General features: G+C 36.1%; 1 protein-coding gene across 13 annotated transcripts in view; it reads left to right on the top strand.

The window, feature by feature from the left end:
• CHODL (chondrolectin) overlaps window positions 1–13,960 on the top strand; it is a 371,149-nt gene that overhangs the window by 181,184 nt on the left and 176,005 nt on the right. The window lies entirely within an intron of this gene.

Here is a 13,960-nt window from a genome sequence, read left to right as displayed (position 1 = left end):
CTTGCAAGGGCATCAGGTGTTTGGATTTATATGGCATTTTAGGCTTAGGGAAGAGTTGGGTATTATTTGAATTGCATTATATAGTCATTGAACACGTTTAAGTAAGAAAGACATTTCAATTTCACAATCTTACTGACTGCTGTGCTATAGCTTGCAAGAGATAGAGTGGACACAGAGGTTGCATTTAAGGGGCTGTGGCAGGGCAGTAGCAATAATGGATTGGATGAAGGTAGTAGCAGTATAGATGAGTGACATGATAAATGTAAGATATATCTTAAGGGTAGGAATGACAAGACTTGAAGATAAGTTAGATGTGTGGAGTAAGGAGAGAGTAGAACCAATGACTCCCAGGTTTGAACACCTGAGATGTCAGTGTCAGTGAGTGTGAAGGACAAAACTGGAAGGGGATAGACTTACACAGGGATCATGATTGAGACTGGCTGTTCAGATCCAAGAGTGTAGGTTGGGTCATTTTGACTTTGTGGTGTCTATTAGTTTATTCTAGAAGAATTGTAGACTTGTTGGAATAGGAGCATATTACGAAGGTAAGAAAAAAAAAAACTGAAGTTGGAGTAAAAATATATTCATTTACTAGTGATTGCTAGTGGTCCCCAGTTAAAACGGTATCTGTGAGCTTAAGTAACTTGCTTTTAAATTAAGATTTGATTAAAGGATTAGGTACAGCTTTGTCTTTTTTTTCCACCCATAGATGTTGGACATTTATATGTGACACAGGGTTTTATATTTGTGTGCCTATCTCAATTGCTGATGCTATTAGTAAATACGTGTTGAGGGGCAATGTCAAGTTATTTGAAACTGAAGACTGTCATGCTAGATTTTTAGGGTGTAACAGAAGAGTAGTTTAGAACTTAAATGAAAGTGCCAAACAAAATGCTTTTAGTGTAGCTTTGCAAGTTGTAAATTGGGCAGGAATTTTAAGAAATGTTTGGCTCCTCTGGCTTTAGTAATTTAGTGAGTTTAGTGATTTAGTAAAGACTTCCTGTTAACTACTTCTTAAATATTTAACGCTCTAGGAAGAATAATAGTATGATAAAAACTTTGCTGTTGTTGAAGAAAATAAATCATTTGGTTTGCCCCAAACTATTGGAACCTGAAAAAGAATCTTGTGTTCATGTAAGTTTTCCTTATTTTTAATGGAAGTAATTGTTAATGGAAAAGAGTGGTCAGGAAAATAAATTGTGCACATGAAAGGCAAAACCATACTTCAGAGCACCTTATGTAAATGTGATAAAGAATTGAATGTGATTTTAAAGGTAGGGAAAAACAGATTAGCTGTTGTGTCATGATTAGCCTCTTTAAAGTTTGTTTTTCAGAAAGAATTCTATTTTCAGTGTTTAAATTACTCCCAAGAATAAAGGAAGGTTTACCAGGAGAAGTTTATTCCTAAATAGATCAGGAGAAATCTTGGTATTTATGTATACTAAAGGCTAATCTTCATTTATTCACATTAGGATAGTGATAAACAGCAGGGCATAAATTTGAATTTTTTTTAAGTAGTGATTAATTTAATAGGCTGCTAGGAAGAAATCTTAGGCATTTTTTTTCCCCAATTTATTTATTTTACTGATGAGAAAACTAAGACGTCTTCAGGTGAAATGTGACCTGGCCACAGCTGGTTATTGGAAAGCCTGGTTCAAACCCAGAGATTCTGACTTCTAGGCTAGTACCTTTCAACTCCATAAAGCTGCATTTTATAGCCTGGTGTTTTCTTTTGTTAAATAACGAAATATTTTCACAGTTCCTTTGTTAAAAGTATCAGAGTATACTTGTTAGAAGAGAAATATTAATTGGGTAAGAAATCAGTTACTTTTTGTTAGGTATTTCTACCATAGCTAGAAAAAGGTTTGCTAGAAAGAATATACTGGGTTTAACACAGATTGGGTTTCCATGTGCTTCTTCTCAAACATATTGGCATCTTTTGAGTAGTACTGACACATCTTTCCCGTTTATCACAGGCTTAGTTGTCCCTTATATCACACATTTTTACTACCACTGTCCAGAATGAGGGAAACATCTCTGGCCAATATTTGGAAAGATGCTTCCTGAAATATGTGAATTGAGTTTGTCACTTTTGATTTTGTTAACATGAACTTCAAACTAACTGCTCTAGCTGACATGTTTAAGCTAAAGGAATACATATTTTAGATCTGCACAAATGTATTTATTTTTCTCTAACCTGTGTCTAAATAGATTTTCAAACATCGAGGAAATAGAAAAATACTGCAGAATGTATTAAACTTTTCATTAGGTATGCTGTATGCATTTCAATAAGTTTAATATTTATTTTCATGTTTGATATGGCAGTTTTCAGGCCCAAGCTCTTTATGGATTGTCTATGTGATACAGAAATGACACAGTATTATCAGCTGTGAATGCAGGAAGAGACCATTTCTGAAGGAGTTAGAGCAATCATGTCCAAACAAGAAAGAGAATAAAGACTATTATGGACAGCTAAAAATATAAGCGGAAAGATGTAATACTGTAAAGTAAAATTTGACAAATAAATATTTTTTGTCTCGCCAAAGAATCATAGGATCTTTACATCATTGTTACTGGCATTGCTAGCTTAGAGCACTATTTATTGAAATGCTGATGTAGCATTCTGCATTGACCTCAGAAGACGTTTTGTTGCCTGTAGAATTGCTAATACTAGAGGTAGCCAAAACAGTTTTTGGTTTCCATTAAAATACAGATTTGGTCTAGCACTGATTAATTTGTCATGGCTGACAGAACTAAAATTTTACAGTGACTTCATTGCAAATGACATTAATAGTTTAGAAATGGAACCTCCATTTGGTCATTGATTCTATCAAACTTTCCGGTAGTCTTACAAAGGTAAATCAACAGGAGCCTATTTTGGGAGAAAGATGGAAAATCTAGTTGTCTATATTTATTTCCTAATATTTATTTTGAAAAGTTTTTTTCTGCTTCATTTGAACTAAGCAGAATTAGTGAGAAATATAAAGAGTTGGTAAGAAATTGTGCAGAAAGTAGTAGGTTGCTTTTCAGTTATTGCAGTTCTGAAGACTGAAAAGAAGGCAGCCCTATATCAGACCATACCAGGATAACAGTACTAACCGATACACATTTTTAGCACTGATTATATCTGCATTTATATAACATATATAGTATATGTGATATGTTATGACATACAATATATGACATAAATGTGTATAATTTGTGATATATGTCACATATAAAATCACACATATGTCACATCACCTTATATGAGATATATGACATGTATATATATCTGTGATGAAAATGTGTAGCTCTAAGTATAGTTATCCTGGTACAGGCTAATATTAAGCTGTTTTCATCTTTGTGATGTTCAGTTTTTCAGAATTGCAGTAATTCTGCTATGTCTATACATCCATATATCTTTATATCTATATTTATATATACAGAGAAAGAGGGAGGAAGAGATCAGGGAGGTACAAAACTTACCTAACTGATGTGTGATAGAGAAGTTGTTCTAATAAAATATCAAATTCAAGAGCACATGCAAATTCTACAAACATTTTTTTCCCCAGCTTTTTATATGGTTTATGACTTTCATACCAATTTGGCCTTAGTACATTATCCATGTTTAAAGCTGGATGCTACAGTAAGTTAGATACACCAAAGTACTATACAGCCTTGAAAATGAAGGGAATTTTGACACTTGTGACAACATGGATGAACCAGGAAGATATTTGCTAAGTGAAGTAAACCAGGCACAGAAGAAAAAATGCTGTATGATTTCACCTATATGTGGTATCTACAAATGTCAAATTTATAGAAGTAGAGAGTAGAATGGTGGTTACCGGGGGATGTCTGTAATCTGAGTCATAGCCCTAGCAGTCATTTTTGATACCTCCCTCTTTTCTTCACACCACATTGCATCCATTATTCCACTGACCCATTATCTTTTACCTTCTTAAGATATAAAAAAAAATCTGTCCACATTTGTCCTTCTCCATTTCAAACACGGTCCCATCATTTATTTGATGTGGACGTCTCCTAACTGATCTCTTTGTATCCATGCTTGCTTCCTTACAACCAGTTCTCTCTTGGAGCCATGGGGACAGTTTTAAAATGTCAAACTAACCAGGCATGGTGGCTCATGCCTGTAATCCCAGAACACTTGGAGGCTGAAGCAGGCAGATCGTTTGAGTTCAGGAGTTTGAAACCAGCCTGGACAACATGGAACAATCTTGTCTCTACACAAAATACAAAAATTAGCCTAGCATGGTGGTGCATGCCTGTGATCCCAGCTACTTGGGAGGCTGAGGTGGGAGGATCACCTGAAAAGGTCAAGGTTACAGTGAGCCTTGATTGCACCACTGCCCTCCAGCCTGTGCCACAGAGTGAGACTCTGTTTCAAGTAAGTAAGTAAATACATAAATAAATCAAACTCATCAAATACTTTAATTCAGAGGCAGTGACACTCCAGGAAACCAGGAGCCTGGATATCATAGTCATCGGTCACCAGGGCAGTCCACAGACCAAGGCATGGCAGCTGAATTCATGCTGAATCATTATAAATAGGAATATGCATTAATCCAAAGCAGGAAGACTGGCAATTTGAAGACCTAGCTACTTCTGGAGTGCAGGCCATACAGTAGTAAATCTTACCCCTTGGACCAAAAAGAAGAAAGCAGAACAGGGAGTTTGTTGTTACTGAGGTTGATTAAACTATTTGTTGAGGAAGAAACCCTCTGAAACGAAGTCAATTTGTTCCTGTGTCTGTGGTTCAGAGACTCACCTAAGGGGTAAGTCTGTGAAAAGAGATAATAGCTTATTCACTCCAGGGTCAAGCAACTACAAAAGATAGTAAACAACTAGCATAAATGAGTGTCATATGGAAGAAAAACCTCTGAAGCTGAGTCTCACGTTTCAGGTGTTCCAGCATTGTATTTTCCATAGTAAGAATTATAATGACCAGGAGAAGTGAGGCCGAAGTCATTTTAGATGCAAAATAAGATGCAGATAACATTTCTGTAGCTAGGTCTGCCATTTCTTCATTTTGGGAACCATAAGTGGGAGAACAGTTAAATTAGCAGAGGAAGCTACAGGAATGGACTGAGAAAGCAGATACTAACACTATGCTGGAAAGAGAAAAGCAAATTCCTTTTCAGCAGCAACCATCTCAAAATGTGTATTTGTGGAAATCCAGGGTTCAGACACAGCAAATTTCTGAACTTCAGAAGTTCAGAATAACTTTGATGATAATTCCTTCAATGGAAATTGACAGGAAATACTAGCTGTACAAATACATATAAGCAGTAATGTAAGGGAAAAAATCTAAATATTATGTCTCATAGGGAAATAACAAAGCAGTTGAGTTTAGATGAAGAGGCTGAATAACTGATAGTAGACAGAGAAGAAATGAATGAAGATATTTTGGAAGGTATAGTCATTCTCAAGGGATAGTCATTCTCAATTTCAGTACAGTATCCTTTACAAATGATGTCTCGAAGACAAATTTAACATAGTGAAATTATGGTAGAGCCCTTAAATATGGATCTAGAGACTATAATGATATCTTTAGCCCAAACAATTGCACTTGTCAATGTGGATGGGAGGAAAACAGAGGGAGCACCAAAAAGAGACTCTCCACAATTTAGTGGTGGTGATGGCAATGATGATGTTGAAGTTAAATGCAAAAGTAGGCATTAGCAAAGATATTGCCGTTCAAGAGATGGAGATTTTGAATGTGATACCCAACTATGCAAGTTAAAATCTGACACAACTTGGGATAAAGGAATGATGTTTTATTGGTTCTCAGCAGCTATGTAAGTCAGTTATCTGAAACAATAAAATAAAAACCATAAAATAAAGATACAATGTTTTGCAGAAAATAGTCATCAAAAAATCTTTGAATATAGAATCATCGGACAAGATGCCATGTGACATTGTATTATTTGCAGTTTGATGTAATGCCTGGATTAAATCTGGATGGCAGACATAGAGGACAAGGCAAGTGAAGTCAGCATTGAGCAACAGAGATAGGAGAAAAGGAAGAAGAATATAAGAAAATAAAGAACCACCAGACAGTAAAAAGGGATAAAGTATGTGAGTTAAGTGATGAGACTTACCAAGAAGTACAAAGTTTAAACTTTTGAGAATGGCAAGCAACAGCCCAGACCTTAATCTGACCATTGCTGAGCTCAGAAGTTGGAATTTTAATTTTTTTTACACATGTGCCATCTCAGCTCGCTGCAACCTCTTTCTCCCAGGTTCAAGCAATTCTCCATGCCTCAGCTTCCCAACTACCTGGGAATACAGGTGTGCACCACCACACCCAGCTAATTTTTGTATTTTTTATAGAGCTGGAGTTTCACAATGTTGGCTAGGATGATCTCAAACTCCTGGGCTCAAGTGATTCTTCCACTTTGGCCTCTCAAAGTGTGTAGATTGTTGGGTACAGTGGCTCACCCCTGTAATTCCAGCACTTTGGGAGATGGAGGTGGGCAGATTACTTGAGGTCAGGAGTTTATAACCAGCCTGGCCAACATGGAAAAACCCCATTTCTACTAAAAATACAAAAATAAGCCAGATGTGGTGGTGCCCGCCTGTAATCCTAGCTACTCAGGAGGCTGAGGTAGGAGAATCACTTGAACCCGGAAGGTGGAGGATGCAGTGAGCTGAGATAGCACCACTGCACTCCAGCCTGGGCAATAGAGTAAGACTTTGTCTCAAAAAACCAAAACAAAACCAAGTGTGGAGATTGCAGGCATGACCCATCACATCTGGCCTTAGAATATTAATTCTAATGCCAGAAAACTATACTCTAAAAGAAAAAAAATGTTTCTAGGTCAGAGAAAGAGAAAAAGAGAAAGAAGGGAGGGGGGAAGGACAAACACGAGACTCTATTAAAAAACCATTAATTCTTCTGATTCTGAAAAACAAAACTATCCTATGATATATGAAATTATAATTACAACTTCTGAAAAACTCAAGAAAAAGGTGAGGAAAAAGCAGAATATGGCTGGTTTGATGAGTGTTCCAAAAATGATGGCTGAGCTAAATGTAATTTCAAAGGATTGAAGATCAGAATTAGCAGATATCTAGAAACGTTTATAATAAAAGTGATAGAGATTGTTTTACATATTATACTTTTGTTGATAATCTAGCTGTGTTTTTCATTCATGAGTGCCTGATGAGCAAAGGAACAGAACCAATGTAGAAGAACTACTGGTTGGCTTTAAGTTCGGAGAGAAGAATACAGAGAAAATGGCTGAAAATGCTGGAAAGATGCTTCAATGGGAGAATGTACTTTGTAATTAAGTCAGTAAGCATACGGCCACACTTTAGTGACTTCCTTTCATTTGTTACTGAAGACATGTTGAAGACGAACAGCATGACATTAATTAATTTAAAATGAAATGTTCTTATTTGTATACAGATTTTTCTCTGGGAAAAAAATTGATTTAAGAGAAAATCAGTCATGTGCCCTTGGGGTAAAAATAGGTGTGTTTGCAAGCAACAGGCTCATACTGTTTGAGAAAAAAGAAAAATAGCTGCAACCATTTTCAAATAGATTAAAATTTTATGAAGATTTTAGTTCTTCATTGGTTAAAGAATGATGAAATAATGAATATTCAGGAGATTTATAATCTGTAAACATTCAAAGAATTCTTTTTGTATGATTGAATAATTATGTAAAGAATACTATTTAAAAATACTTTAAGGAATTTTCATTTCTCTTAAGATAAAACCAAAAATGTTTAACATGGCCTCTAATGGCAAACTTAGCTGGTATCTACTTTCTTTCTCTGCATCCTCTCTCTCACTCACTCACTCTTTTTCTCACATTTCGCACTCCTACTTTCTGTCTGCTTTCTATTCTGTTCCTCAGTGTGACTATCTCCTTGTCACTAAAGTTCATTCTGTCTTCCTAGATGATGTCCCTTCCTTACAGCCAAACTTGTTTTCACCTCATACATCTATTCTTCATTGAGATTGTAGATCAAACTTCACTTCTTCTAAGAATCCTTTATTGGCCTCCTGACTTGGGTCAGAGGTTCTTCTAAGAGCCTTTCTTTGTTAGCACTTATCACAATTACAATATATTTTAAAATGTGTCATACCTGTAAGTCATGCCCATCTCTCCCATGTCATAGCCATTTAAACTGTGTCTTAGCCATTTCTATTATGTCATACCCATGAGTCATACTCTTAAGTCATACTCATCTCTTTCATGTCAGCTCCAAGAAGACTGGGACTTTGTCAGTGTTTTTAATGAGCAATTTATTTTCAGTGCCTTATACTGTCCCTACACAAACTATATACTTAATCTTCTTTGATAAAATTAGTAAAAATGAATCCAAATTAAACATGTATAATGAGTTTCTGCCTCATTAATATTTCAGTAGTTGTTTATTGTTGTGTCGGTTAAAGGCCGTGTAAAAGGAATTCCTGCTGCTTGATTGCTTTGAACTGGGGCATTGGTTTTTTCCTTCCTTTGGACTTGAACTGAAATATTGGCTTCTGAGCCTGACAGCTTTAAGACTGGAACCTGCACCATTGGTTCTCCTGTTTCTCAGGCCCTTGGACTTGGCCTGGAACTACACCATCCATGCTCTTGAGTTTCTGGCTTGCCAACTACAGATTTCATGGGTTCTCATTTTCTATAATTGCATCAGCCAATTCCTTATAATCTTTCTCTCTCTCTCTCTCCCTCCCCTTCTCTCTCCACACACACACATACATATGTAGATACATGTTTATTTATACATGTATATATACACCTCAGTTATATATTTGTATCTCCTATTGGTTCACTCTAATAAAATAATTATTTAAATTAAGTGAAAACAGAATAAACAAGAATATTGCTGTTAGCACAAATGGAATCATGGTCTCAAATGATTTGTGTTGGTGGGACTAATAATTGTTCTCTTTGTGTGTTGTCTAAATGAAGGCAGGCCATTTGTGAATCAAACTGCAGTCATGCTTTTCTAATAATGGTGGTTGCATTACCATCTGAAGGATAACATTCATGAGTAGGCTCTGTGGAAAGGACTGGTGCTTGTACACACTAATAAAATAGTTATTTCACTAGCACTTTCTCTTCAAATACAAATGGCATGTACATATACAAATGTACTCACACACAGAGATTCTCTTTTTGTAGCCAGTAATGCTTGCTTTCTAATTCAAACAACAATTAGCACTCCTGTATTGAAATAGGCATTATAAGGTACTATATGCCTTCTGTGAATATAAACCATCTTTTTCATCTTTGTATCTCTAAACTCTAATAGACTGCTTGGCCCATAACATGCACCAAAAAATACTGTATGATGAATGGACTTAATAAATAAATAAATGGGTAGAATGCACATAGTTCACTCAAGGAGTTTTTGAGCATTGAGAATACTATATGTGTTTGAATACTTGAAATTTGTGCCATTAGTGATATTTCTTTCCTGATAAATAGAGTAGTATTTAATTAGAAGGTAAGGATTTTGCCCAAAACATTACTATCCTGGAGACTGCAATAAAGTTGCATGAAGCCTTAGAAAAGAACCAGACAGACCATCATCATATTAAAATTTTGAAGAAGCTTTGGAGGAGAGCATCAGTATTTTAGCAAAGCAAATGATCATTTATCATTCGGAGGCACTTATTAAGTGCAGTATTGGAAACAAATTTGATAGAATATGAAAAATTATGGCATTTTGTTTCCTCAGCAGGAAAAGCTCAAATGAAGTTTGGGTTAATTGTTTGAGGGTACTAAGAAATGCATCTTAAAAAATACTTGTAACAGGAATGCTGTGATGGCACACTTGAGAAGGAGGAAGCCCACAACTGATAGTGGGGCATGGCTATTTACCATAAACAACCTAATCCAATTTAGCTGCTTCATCAGATAATTTGAAAGGCAAGTATTTGTTAATTCAATGACCTCTCAATATAAATCTATAACAAATTCTTCCAGAGAGATTATGGAGGATTTTGGTACTGGTTGCTGATCTAAGATCGAGTTAGAGTTAAATTTATTGGAATTTCTTTTTCATGCCCCCAAATCATAATTTATCCTACTAAGTTATGTTTTCTGTCAAATATAAGGATATATATTTTATTATGGGTTATTAAAAGCTAGGAAATTGTGAACCTGATTTCCAATCTTATTTCATAAATATGCAACATTTCTTTTCCTGTAAACTGAGATTTTCAGGCCAGAAATTGCTCAGTTTTAATAGATACTCTAGCAATCTATTTTTTCTTAATTACATAGTTTTGTATCTGATTTTTAAACCTGAATATGCAAATGCCTCATGATTGTCCAATTCATATTTGAATATTTTCTCTCAGTATTGCTTCTCCTCATATGATGCTGCAGTTTTGAATGACCATCTGTATGGATAAATGGCTGGTGAGAGATCCCACTTCATTCTCTGCATGAATAAGAGATCTTACCACGGCTCTGTGGAACAAACCTTGGGACAGGGATAGAGAAAATCGTGTAGGGAGAAGAGGAGACAAATCACTGCCATTACCCAAACAGATAAATGCTGGCTTCCTGCTACCACATTTTCTGGAAAGTATAACTTAGGGGGCTGTTATGGCCTCAATTCTCTTCCCTTCCCTCTGATTTCACATATTAGAAAGCCTAATCCTTAGTACCTCAGAATGTGATTTTATTTAGATATAGGATCTTTAAAGGGGCAATTAGGTTGAAATGAGGCTTTTATGGTGGGATCTAGTCCAATCTAACTAGCGTTCTTATAAGAAGCCTAAATTTGGACACACAAATCAGTACCAGGAAAGAGTGTGCACAGAGAAATGATTATGGGGAGTGACACAAGAGGTTGGCCATCTGCAAGCCAAGGAGAGAGGCCTCAGAGGAAACCAAACCTGATGACACCTTCATCTGGGCCCTCCTAAGCCTCCAACTTATGAGAAAATAAACTTCTGTTACTTAAGCTACCCAGTCTGCACTATTTTGTTCTGGCAGCTCTAGCAAACTAATACAGGGAGTTAGGAGAATCTTCATGGACTATGTTTTATGCCAGATGGTATGAGGGGCTCCTTGCAGGCATTCACCTCAGCACATTTTGGCATGATTTTCAAGCAATATAGAAAGATCTGAGCTAGTGGGAAAGAACTTAATCTCTGGGAGATGAGTATAAACTTACAAGTTGAATTATGTTCCTCTAAAAAGATATGTTGAAATCCTGATGCCCTATGCCTCAGAATGTGATCTTATTTGAAAAGAGGATCATTGCAGATGTAGTCAAGTTAAGATGAAGTCATTACTGTGAGTTTCAATCCAGTGTGACTGGTTTCCTTAGAAATGTGGATGTGGACATGTATAAAAGAATGCCATGTGAAGATAAAGGGAGAAATGGGGGTGATGTTTCCACCAGACTAGGGATGCCAGAGATTGGCAGCAAAGAACCAGAAGTTTGGAGAGAGGTATGGAACAGATTCTTCCTCACAGCCCTTTGGAAGAACCAACCCTGAAACAGCCCTTTGAAAGAACACCTTGATTTTTGACTTCTAGTTGTTAGACTGTGAAGCAATAAGTTTCTTTTGTTTAAGCCACTCAGTTTCTGGTACATAACTACAGCAGCTCTAGGGAATCATTACATGCCTTAGTTCCTTTTTCCTTCATATTCGAGAAATAAGGATGTCTGAATCTTAACTGGCAATCATATAGTCTTTATAAGGTTCTCTGAGCATTACTTACCATTGCTATTCTAAATAACTTTCCTCTTCTCTTTTGTTCTGCTTGCCATATTATCAGCCAACAGTCTACCAGAAAGGTCATTTGTGATGGATTCCCCAGCTTTTATTTCTGCATGCCCAAAGAGTCGCCGGGCAGATTAAAAAACATATTGCTCATTTCAGCATTTACTTAATCTTAATTTTTGCTCTATTTTATTTTTTCTTCCTCCTAATCTTCCATCTTTCTCTTTTCATCTATATACTTTTTTCTCTTACTGGTTTTTATTATTTCTCTCACTTATTTTTATAAATAAAATAAATGCACAATTTTTATTAATTTTGTTCTTCCTTCAAATTATAGCCCCAAATAATTTACTTCTCTTCAAACATAAACTTCTATTCAGGAGCAAACTTCTTTATTTCTTTTTTCTTTTTTTCTTCCTTCCTTTTTTTTTTTTTTTTTTTTTTTTTGTTGTTGTTTGTTGTTGAGATGGAGTCTTGCTCTTGTGCCCAGGCAGGAGTGCAATGGCGCAGTCTCAGCTCACTGCAACCTTCGCCTCCCTGGTTTAGGTGATTCTCCTACCTCAGCCTCCCAAGTAGCTGGGAAAACAGGCGCTTGCCACTATGCCCAGCTAATTTTTGTATTTTTAGTAGAGATGGGGTTTCACTATGTTGGCCAGGCAGGTCTCAAACTCCTGACCTCAGGTGATCCACTCACCTTGGCCTCTAAAAGTGCTGGGATTATAGAGGTCAGCCACTGCACCTCTCCAAGAGCTGAAACTTCTTTAAATGTCTAAAATTCTTCTCACCAAGTCCTTTCCTAAACTTTACCTCTTAATTCAACTGGGCTTCATTCTTGCACCCTATTCTCACCTGGAAAGTGCTCTTGTAGATGTTACTAAGTTGAATTGACCTTTTGAAGTGCTCATCTTACTTATATCTCTGCATTGTTGAAAATTTCCTTCTTGCATATTCTCTCCTCTCTTGGTTATGTATGAAGCAACATTTTACTCTGCTTAATTGGCCAGCTCTTTTCAATATCATAAGGAAATTTATTCTTTTTAACCCTAAGCCCTGAGGTTTTCTAGGTGTCAATCAATAACTGACGGGTCTGAAGTTTGACTTTATTTGCAAGTTAATCTGCCACAGTTTCTTATGATCCTGGGTCAGAGACAAAGAATTATTGTACTCACAACAGTGTCAACCAGAGAATTAGCATTTGCACCATTTTTCTGAGCTACAGTTCCCAGAGGGTGACCTGAAGAGGGCCAGGTGATGCCAACACATTCAGTACGCTGTGTTATTGGACCCTTGTAAGAGTAAGCAAATGTTTTTGTTTTTGTTTTTGTTTTTTAGTCTCAATTTTATTAGTAAAAACATATTCAGAGAAGAATTTCTAGAAGAATTAAAAGAAAATGTTAACATTAATATCTTTAGGGAGAAGCATAATGAAATTTCAGAATAATAATAAAAGATTTCTAAGATCTACAATGACAATTCCCTTTGAGCAACGTTGAATACAACACTCTACCAGAAAGGAATTGGACAAACCACAGGAGTATGCTGCCTAAAAGAGGACTTTTGCATTAAACTTGGTCATTCCTTTACTCTGAAATCCCAGTTTCTATTCTGCTATCATTTAGTTGATGTTTTTGCCTATAAATACCACCAAATATACTAGTGGATATCAAATTAAAAAAGAAGTCCAATAATGTCATTGATAATTGTTATACTCTTATAGTCCATTGATTGAGAATATACATGCATATTTATGTGTCTGCATGTATATATATATATATATATATATATATATATATATATATATATTTGCATGGATTAATTGGTCCCTGGACACTATACCTGCCCTGTAACATATACTTCCAAGAGTGGGTTTGGGAACTACTGTTCTATATCTTTTAGTGTTTGATACATAAAGTTGACTTAGTACACTGTGTAATGATGAAGATGGTGGTAAAATTACTTTTTCTTAAAACAGTGGCTACTAAAATTTACAACGGCAAAATATGTTCTGTGGCTTAGAAAATACTTTGTTATTTTTAATTTTTTTGTAAAGATACAGTCTTGCTGTGTTGCCCAGCTGGTCTCAAACTCCTGTACTCAGTGATCCTCCCACCTCAGCCTCCCAAACTGCTGAGATTACAGACATGAACCTCTGCACCCAGCCCAAACTCTCCTTCCTTCCTCCCTCCCTCCCTCCCTTCCTCCCTCCCTCCCTTCCTTCCTTCTTTCCTTCCTTCCTGTCTTCCTTTCCTGCTTT

The sequence above is a fragment of the Saimiri boliviensis genome, chromosome 18 (genome assembly GCF_048565385.1).
Source record: "Saimiri boliviensis isolate mSaiBol1 chromosome 18, mSaiBol1.pri, whole genome shotgun sequence".
Classification (NCBI taxonomy): Eukaryota; Metazoa; Chordata; class Mammalia; order Primates; family Cebidae; genus Saimiri; species Saimiri boliviensis.
Note: the sequence above shows the minus strand (reverse complement) of the source record. Positions and strands in the feature narration are given on the sequence as shown.